Here is an 8,607-nt window from a genome sequence, read left to right as displayed (position 1 = left end):
ATCCACAAACATTCACTCCCTCCACCACCGACGCACAGTAGCAGCAGTGTGTGTACCATCTACAAGATGCACTGCAGCAACTCGCCAAGGCTCCTTCGACAGCGCCACCCAAACCCACGACCTCTACCGTCTAGAAGGACGAGGGCAGCAGACACATGGGGAACACCACCACCTGGAAGTTCCCCTCCGAGCCCCTCTCCAGCCCGACTTGGAAATATATCTGTCGTTCCTTCACTGTCGCTGGGTCAAAATCCTGGAACTCCCTCCCTAACAGCGCCGTGGGTGTACCTACACCACACGGGTCAAAATCCTGGAACTCCCTCCCTAACAGCACTGTGGGTGTACCTACACCACACGGACAAAATCCTGGAACTCCCTCCCTAACAGCGCCGTGGGTGTACCTACACCACACGGGACAAAATCCTGGAACTCCCTCCCTAACAGCGCCGTGGGTGTACCTACACCACACGGGGACTGCAGCGGCTCAAGAAGGCGGCTCACCCATCACCTTCTCAAAGGGGGCAATTAAGGAAGGGCAATAAATACTGGCCCATCCAGCGACAGCCCACATCCCTGTGAGTGGATTATTTTTAAAAACTCCCCCCGATTGGATTTATTATATCCCTTTATATCAATGTTTTCCCTTGTTCTGGATCACAAGTGGAACTGTCTTCTTGACAGAGAGAGAGAGAGAGAGAGAGAGAGAGAGAAGGTGGTGGTAAAGAGTAAGATGGAGGGAGAGTGAGATGGAGAGAGCGAGTCAGAGTGGGCAAAGAACAGAGAACGAGTGATGTCCAAGGAACGAGACAGGTGTAAAGCGTTTGGCTGGAACTGAAGACCCACGCAGCTCTTGACATCGTAAAGTTTTCTGCCTCTATAAATATTAGTGTGTGCCTTGAGTAAATAATCGAACCCCGTACCATGCAATTTCAAAATCTCTTGTGAGCTACTGGTGCCTTTGGATTATCAGAATCCTGATGTGAGAGAGAGAGAGAGAGAGACAGAGCGGCAGAATGAGACGGAGGGAGAGAGAGAGAAGTAGAGGCAGAACAAGAGATAGAGAATATGGGAGGTAGAGAATGAGACAGAGGGAGAAACAGAGAGAGAGAGAGAATGAGACGAGAGAGAGAGATGAGATAGAGAGAGACGGGGAGACAGTTTGAGAGAGAAAAACAACGAAAGAGAGAGAGAGAATGAGAGATGGAGAAAGAGAATGAGATTTGGAGACAGAGAACAAGCCAGAGAGAGAGAGAGAGGGGGGAGGACAGATTGAGACAGGGAGTGACAGGAATGAGAGAAAGAGGGAGAGGCAGAATGAGAAAGTGAAACAGAATGTGAGAAAGAGAGAGAGAGAGAGAGACAGAGAATGAGATAAAGAGAGATAAAGAGAGACAAAGAGAGAGAGAGAGAAAAACAGAATGTGAGGCAGAAAAGGAGGGAAAGATGGACAGAATGAGACAGAGAATGAGATAAAGAGAGACAAAGAGAAAGAGAGAGAAAAACAGAACGTGAGGCAGAAAAGGAAGGAAAGATGGACAGAACGAGACAGAGAGAGAGAGAGAGAGAGAATGAGACAGGATTAGGGAGACAGAGAAGAGAACAAGAGAGGGGGAGAGAGTGAGAAAGAAAGAGCAAGCGGCTGAGAGAGAGAGAGGAGGAGCAGAACGAGACAGAGAGAGAGAGAGAGAGAGAGAACGAGACAGGATTAGGGAGACAGAGAGAGAACAAGAGAGGGGGAGAGAGTGAGAAAGAAAGAGCAAGCGGCTGAAAGAGCAAGAGAGAGGAGGAGAACGAGGCAGAGAGAGAGAGAGAGAGAGCGAGTGAGAGAGACAAACACAGGGGCAGAGTCACTAAGAAGGAACAAAGGAACAGAGCAGGTGAGAGCAAGTTAACATCTGAAATCGGAGGAGGTGGTTAGAGACGCTGCCCAAGGCAATGGAACTTGAGAGGAATTTGATAAAACTGCTCGGTACAATGCATTCCTCAGATTCTGACATCACCCCAGATACTGTGTCAACACTCAAACACGCCTTCAACATGAAACACTGCCAGCAGAGTTAAATAAAGCACGGAACTTAAAGGTTGACTCCCATCTGTTACACAGAATGTGCGTCACTCTCTCTCTCTCTCACTCAAAACATCACAGAGTCCCCAGCCCACTGGAAATAAATTGTTGAATTGTAATCATCTCTCAGCACCAACCCTCCGACAGTGCGGTGCTCCCTCAGCACTGACCCTCCGACAGTGCGGCGCTCCCTCAGCACTGACCCTCCGACAGTGCGGCTCTCCCTCAGCACTGACCCTCCGACAGTGCGGCGCTCCCTCAGCACTGACCCTCCGACAGTGCGGCGCTCCCTCAGCACTGACCCTCCGACAGTGCGGCGCTCCCTCAGCACTGACCCTCCGACAGTGCGGCTCTCCCTCAGCACTGACCCTCCGACTGTGCGGCTCTCCCTCATCACTGACCCTCCGACTGTGCGGCGCTCCCTCAGCACTGACCCTCCGACCGTGCGGCTCTCCCTCAGTACTGACCCTCCGACAGTGCGGCGCTCTCTCAGCACTGACCCTCCGACAGTGCGGCGCTCCCTCAGCACTGACCCTCCGACAGTGCGGCGCTCCCTCAGCACTGACCCTCCGACAGTGCGGCGCTCTCTCAGCACTGACCCTCCGACAGTGCGGCGCACCCTCAGCACTGACCCTCCGACAGTGCGGCGCTCCCTCAGCACTGACCCTCTGACAGTGCAGCTCTCCCTCAGCACTGACCCTCCGACAGTGCTGCTCTCCCTCAGCACTGACCCTCCGACAGTGCGGCTCTCCCTCAGTACTGACCCTCCGACAGTGCGGCGCACCCTCAGCACTGACCCTCCGACAGTGCGGCGCACCCTCAGCACTGACCCTCCGACAGTGCGGCGCTCCCTCAGCACTGACCCTCCGACAGTGCGGTTCTCCCTCAGCACTGACCCTCCGACCGTGCGGCGCTCCCTCAGCACTGACCCTCCGACAGCGCGGCTCTCCCTCAGCACTGACCCTCCGACAGTGCGGCGCTCCCTCAGCCCTGACCCTCCCACAGTGCGGAGCTCCCTCAGCACTGACCCTCCGACAGTGCGGCGCACCCTCAGCACTGACCCTCCGACAGTGAGGCTCTCCCTCAGCACTGACCCTCCCACAGTGCGGCGCTCCCTCAGCACTGACCCTCCCACAGTGCGGCGCTCCCTCAGCACTGACCCTCCGACAGTGCGGCACTCCCTCAGCACTGACCCTCCGACAGTGCGGCGCTCCCTCAGCACTGACCCTCCGACAGTGCGGCGCTCTCTCAGCACTGACCCTCCGACAGTGCGGCTCTCCCTCAGTACTGACCCTCTGACAGTGCGGCTCTCCCTCAGCACTGACCCTCCGACAGTGCGGCGCTCCCTCAGCACTGACCCTCCGACAGTGCGGCTCTCCCTCAGCACTGACCCTCTGACATTGCGGCTCTCCCTCAGCACTGACCCTCCCACAGTGCGGCTCTCCCTCAGTACTGACCCTCCGACAGTGCGGCGCACCCTCAGCACTGACCCTCCGACAGTGCGGCGCACCCTCAGCACTGACCCTCCGACAGTGCGGCGCTCCCTCAGCACTGACCCTCCGACAGTGCGGTTCTCCCTCAGCACTGACCCTCCGACAGTGCGGCACTCCCTCAGCACTGACCCTCCGACAGTGCGGCGCTCCCTCAGCACTGACCCTCCGACAGTGCGGCGCTCTCTCAGCACTGACCCTCCGACAGTGCGGCTCTCCCTCAGTACTGACCCTCTGACAGTGCGGCTCTCCCTCAGCACTGACCCTCCGACAGTGCGGCGCTCCCTCAGCACTGACCCTCCGACAGTGCGGCTCTCCCTCAGCACTGACCCTCTGACAGTGCGGCTCTCCCTCAGCACTGACCCTCCCACAGTGCGGCTCTCCCTCAGTACTGACCCTCCGACAGTGCGGCGCACCCTCAGCACTGACCCTCCGACAGTGCGGCGCACCCTCAGCACTGACCCTCCGACAGTGCGGCGCTCCCTCAGCACTGACCCTCCGACAGTGCGGTTCTCCCTCAGCACTGACCCTCCGACCGTGCGGCGCTCCCTCAGCACTGACCCTCCGACAGCGCGGCGCTCCCTCAGCCCTGACCCTCCCACAGTGCGGAGCTCCCTCAGCACTGACCCTCCGACAGTGCGGCGCACCCTCAGCACTGACCCTCCGACAGTGCGGCGCTCCCTCAGCACTGACACTCTGACAGTGCGGCGCACCCTCAGCACTGACCCTCCGACAGTGCGGCGCTCCCTCAGCACTGACACTCTGACAGTGCGGCGCTCCCTCAGCACTGACCCTCCGATAGGGCGGTGACGCACTGAAATTTCGGCCTATACGTCTTTCTGAAGCCAAACTGAGGGGAAAGCAGGGGACTGAGGGTGAATGAGACAAACAGGAAGTCAGAGATGAAAACAGAGATAAGGAGAAAGTATGAGAGACAGTGAACAACCGAGACAGAGAGACAGTAAGAGAGAGGGAGGGATGGAAAGAGAGAGAGACAGAAAAAGAGACAGACAAACAGAGCGAGGCAGAGATAGAGAGACAGAGAAAGACAGGGAGAGAGAGACAGACAGGGAGAGAGAGAGACAGAGAGGGACAGACAGAGACACAATGAGGGAGAGAGGCAGGGACAGACAGACAGGGACACAATGAGAGAGAGAGAGAGAGAGACACAGATAGTCAGACACAATCAGGGAGACAGAGACACAGAGAGAGACAGAGATAGGGATATAGAGACCCAGTCAGGGAGAGAGAGAGAGAGGGAGACAGACAGACAGAGATACAATGAGGGAGAGAGGGAGAGACACAGACAGTCAGACATAATTAAGGAAATAGAGATACAGAGAGAGACAGAGACAGACACAATCAGGGAGACAGAGACACAGAAAATACAGAGACAGACAGATAGAGACCCAATCAGGGAGAGAGAGAGAGAGAGAGAGAGACAGAGAGAGAGAGAGTCAGACAGAGACACAATGAGGGGGAGAGAGAGAGAGGCACAGACAGACAGACACAATTAGGGAGACAGAGAGACAGAGACACAGTGAGACAGAGAGTGAGAAAGAAGAGAGAGAGAGAGAGAGAGAAGAGAGAGAGAGAGAGAGACAGACAGACAGAGACACAATGAGGGAGAGAGAGAGACAGACACAGACAGACAGACACAATCAGGGAGACAGAGACACAGAGAGAGACAGAGACAGACAGATAGAGACCCAGTCAGGGAGAGAGAGAAGGAGAGAGACAGTGAGACAGAGAGTGAGAGAGAAGAGAGAGAGAGACAGACAGAGACAATCAGGGAGACAGAGACACAGAGAGAGACAGAGACAGATCGAGACCCAGTCAGGGAGACAGTGAGAGGGAGAGTGAGAGAGAAGAGAGAGAGAGACAGCCAGACAGAGCCAATCAGGGAGACAGAGACACAGAGAGAGACAGAGACACAGTGAGACAGAGAGTGAGAGAGAAGAGAGAGAGAGACAGACAGACAGAGACAATTAGGGAGATAGAGACACAGAGAGAGACAGAGACAGACAGACACAATCAGGGAGACAGAGACACAGAGAGAGACAGAGAGAGACAGACACTATCAGGGAGACAGAGACACAGAGAGAGACAGAGACAGACAGACAGACACAATCAGGGAGACAGAGACACAGAGAGAGACAGAGACAGACAGACACAATCAGGGAGACAGAGACACAGAGAGAGACAGAGACACAGTGAGACAGAGAGTGAGAGAGAAGAGAGAGAGAGACAGACAGACAGAGACAATCAGGGAGACAGAGACACACAGAGAGACAGAGACAGACAGACACAATCAGTGAGACAGAGACACAGAGAGAGACAGAGACACAGTGAGACAGAGAGTGAGAGAGAAGAGAGAGAGAGAGACAGACAGACAGAGACAATCAGGGAGACAGAGACACAGAGAGAGACAGAGACAGACAGACAGACACAATCAGGGAGACAGAGACACAGAGAGAGACAGAGACAGACAGACAGACACAATCAGGGAGACAGAGACAGACGGATCGAGACCCAGTCAGAGACAGGGAGAGAGACAGGGAGCAGCAATATTGTAACATGAGGTGACCATTCAGCCCCTCCATCTTACTGCAACGCTGTAGTCTGACCCCGGCCCACCCTCCTCGGACCCTGCCCACCGTCCATGAACCCTTTCCCCGGAGGCTCACCGCCTGGGTGGGGGGGGGCTTCAGTCAACGAGGGGCCTCGCCCACCACTGCTGCTCGAAGAGGTGCCCGCCATTCTGGGGTGGGTAATGCTCCACTCCACAGGACCTACCCCCTTGGGGGGGGGGGTGGGGGGGCGGGGAAGGGGGGAACTGATAGTGGCGGAGGATTTTGAGCGGGACAAGGGGGAACGCACCAAGCAGGGCAGCCACCATAGTTTCGGAAGGAGGCGAGAGGGTGCTGGGTGGTTGGGTGGGAGGGGGGAGTGGAAGGGTTGGGGGGGTAGGGGGAGAGATTTACCTGGGATGAGGGAGGGGGCTGGGGGGTTGGACTTTCACCACAAGGTTGGGTTGGAGGAGCTGGGTGGGGGTGGTCGTTCCCTTAGACTCTCAGACGCTTACCGCACAGAAAGGAGGCCATTCGGCCCATCCTATCTGCTCTGGCCAACAAGGATCTGACGACACTGATCCCCTTTTCCAGCCCTTGGCCCCTAGCCCTGGCGGCTGTGTCAACGCGAGTGAATACCTCAATGTTTGTTCAACGTTACGAGAGTTTCTGACTCCACCTCCCTTTCAGGCCGTGAGTTCTAGTCTCCCACCAGCCTCTGGGTGAAAAAAATTCCCCTCAACTCCCCCTATTAGCCTTCTACCCCTTTACCTTAAATCTATGCCCCCCCCTGGTTCTTGACCCCCTCTACTAATGGATAAGGTGCTTTCCTATCCACCCTACCTCTGCCCCTCATCATCTCCCTCCACCTGGACCCCTCCCTCTGGATTCTTACCTTCTCTTGATCTTTTCATTGAGAACTGTCGGCGCGACATTAGTCGTCTCAATTTCTCTGCTCCTCTCACCCACTCTAACCTGTCTCCCTCTCTCTGAACTTGCCGCACTCCGTTCTCTCAGGTCCAACCCTGACACTGTCATCAAACCCGCTGACAAGGGTGGTGCTGTTGCTGTCTTGCGCACTGACCTCTACCTCGCAGATGCTGAGCGTTAACTCGCAGACACTTCCCCCTACCTCTCCCTGGACCATGACCCCACCACCGAACATCAAGCCATTGTTTCCAGGACTGTCACTGACCTCATCTCCTCTGGAGATCTTCCTCCCACAGCTTCCAACCTGATAGAGTCCCAACCTCGGACGGCCCACTTCTACCTCCTACCCAAAGTTCACAAACAGGACTGTCCTGGTAGACCGATCGTGTCAGCTTGCTCCTGCCCCACGGAACTCATTTCTTGCTATCTTGACTCCCCTTGTCCAGTCCCTTCCCACCTACATCCGTGATTCCTCTGACACCTTACGTCACATCAACAATTTCCAGTTCCCTGGCCCCAAACGCTTCCTCTTCACCATGGACGTCCAATCCCTCTACACCTCCATCCCCCACCAGGATGGTCTGAGGGCCCTTAGCTTCTTCCTCGAACAGAGGCCCGAACAATCCCCATCCACCACTACTCTCCTCCGTCTGGCTGAACTTGTTCTCACGCTGAACAATTTCTCCTTCAACTCCTCTCACTTCCTCCAAGTAAAAGGTGTGGCTATGGGTACCCACATGGGCCCCAGCTATGTCTGTCTCTTTATGGGGTATGTGGAACATTCCTTGTTCCAGTCCTACTCCGGCCCCCTTCCACAACTCTTTCTCCGGTACATCGATGATTACTTCGGTGCTGCTTCGTGCTCTCGTCGGGACTTGGAAAAATTTATTAATTTTGCTTCCAATCTCCACCCCTCCATCATTTTCACGTGGTCCATCTCTGACACTTCCCTTCCCTTCCTTGACCTCCCTGTCTCAATCTCTGTCATCTCAATGACTGTCCACCAATATCCATTACAAGCCTACCGACTCCCACAGCTATCTCGACTACAGCTCCTCACACCCCGCTTCCTCTAAGGACTCCATCCCATTCTCTCAGTTCCTTCGCCTCCGTCGCATCTGTTCTGATGATGCTACCTTCAAAAACAGTTCCTCTGACATGTCTTCCTTCTTCCTTAACCGAGGTTTTCCACCCACGGTCGTTGACAGGGCCCTCAACCGTGTCCGGCCCATCTCCCGCGCATCCACCCTCACACCTTCTCCTCCCTCCCAGAACCATGATAGGGTCCCCCTTGTCCTCACTTATCACCCCACCAGCCTCCGCATTCAAAGGATCATCCTCCGCCATTTCCGCCAACTCCAGCACGATGCCACCACCAAACACATCTTCCCTTCACCCCCCCCCGGCGGCATTCCGTAGGGATCGTTCCCTCCGGGACACCCTGGTCCACTCCTCCATCACCCCCTACACCTCAACCCCCTCCCACAGCACCTTCCCATGCAACAGCAGAAGGTGCAACACCTGCCCCTTTACTTCCCCCCTCCTCACCCAC

At 55.8% G+C, this 8,607-nt stretch overlaps 1 long non-coding RNA gene across 1 annotated transcript in view; it reads right to left on the bottom strand.

Annotated features, from left to right (window-relative positions):
* LOC121273045 overlaps positions 1-1,095 on the bottom strand; it is a 7,319-nt gene extending 6,224 nt beyond the window's left edge. Inside the window, exon 1 of the long non-coding RNA XR_005941944.1 lies at positions 921-1,095. This is a non-coding gene — a long non-coding RNA (uncharacterized LOC121273045). The remainder of the gene's footprint in view (positions 1-920) is intronic.
* Between the last annotated feature and the right edge of the window lie 7,512 nt (positions 1,096-8,607).

Source organism: Carcharodon carcharias, chromosome 38 (assembly GCF_017639515.1).
Source record: "Carcharodon carcharias isolate sCarCar2 chromosome 38, sCarCar2.pri, whole genome shotgun sequence".
Classification (NCBI taxonomy): domain Eukaryota; kingdom Metazoa; phylum Chordata; class Chondrichthyes; order Lamniformes; family Lamnidae; genus Carcharodon; species Carcharodon carcharias.
The sequence above is the reverse complement of the archived record's forward strand: the minus strand, read 5'-3'. Positions and strand labels throughout refer to the sequence as shown.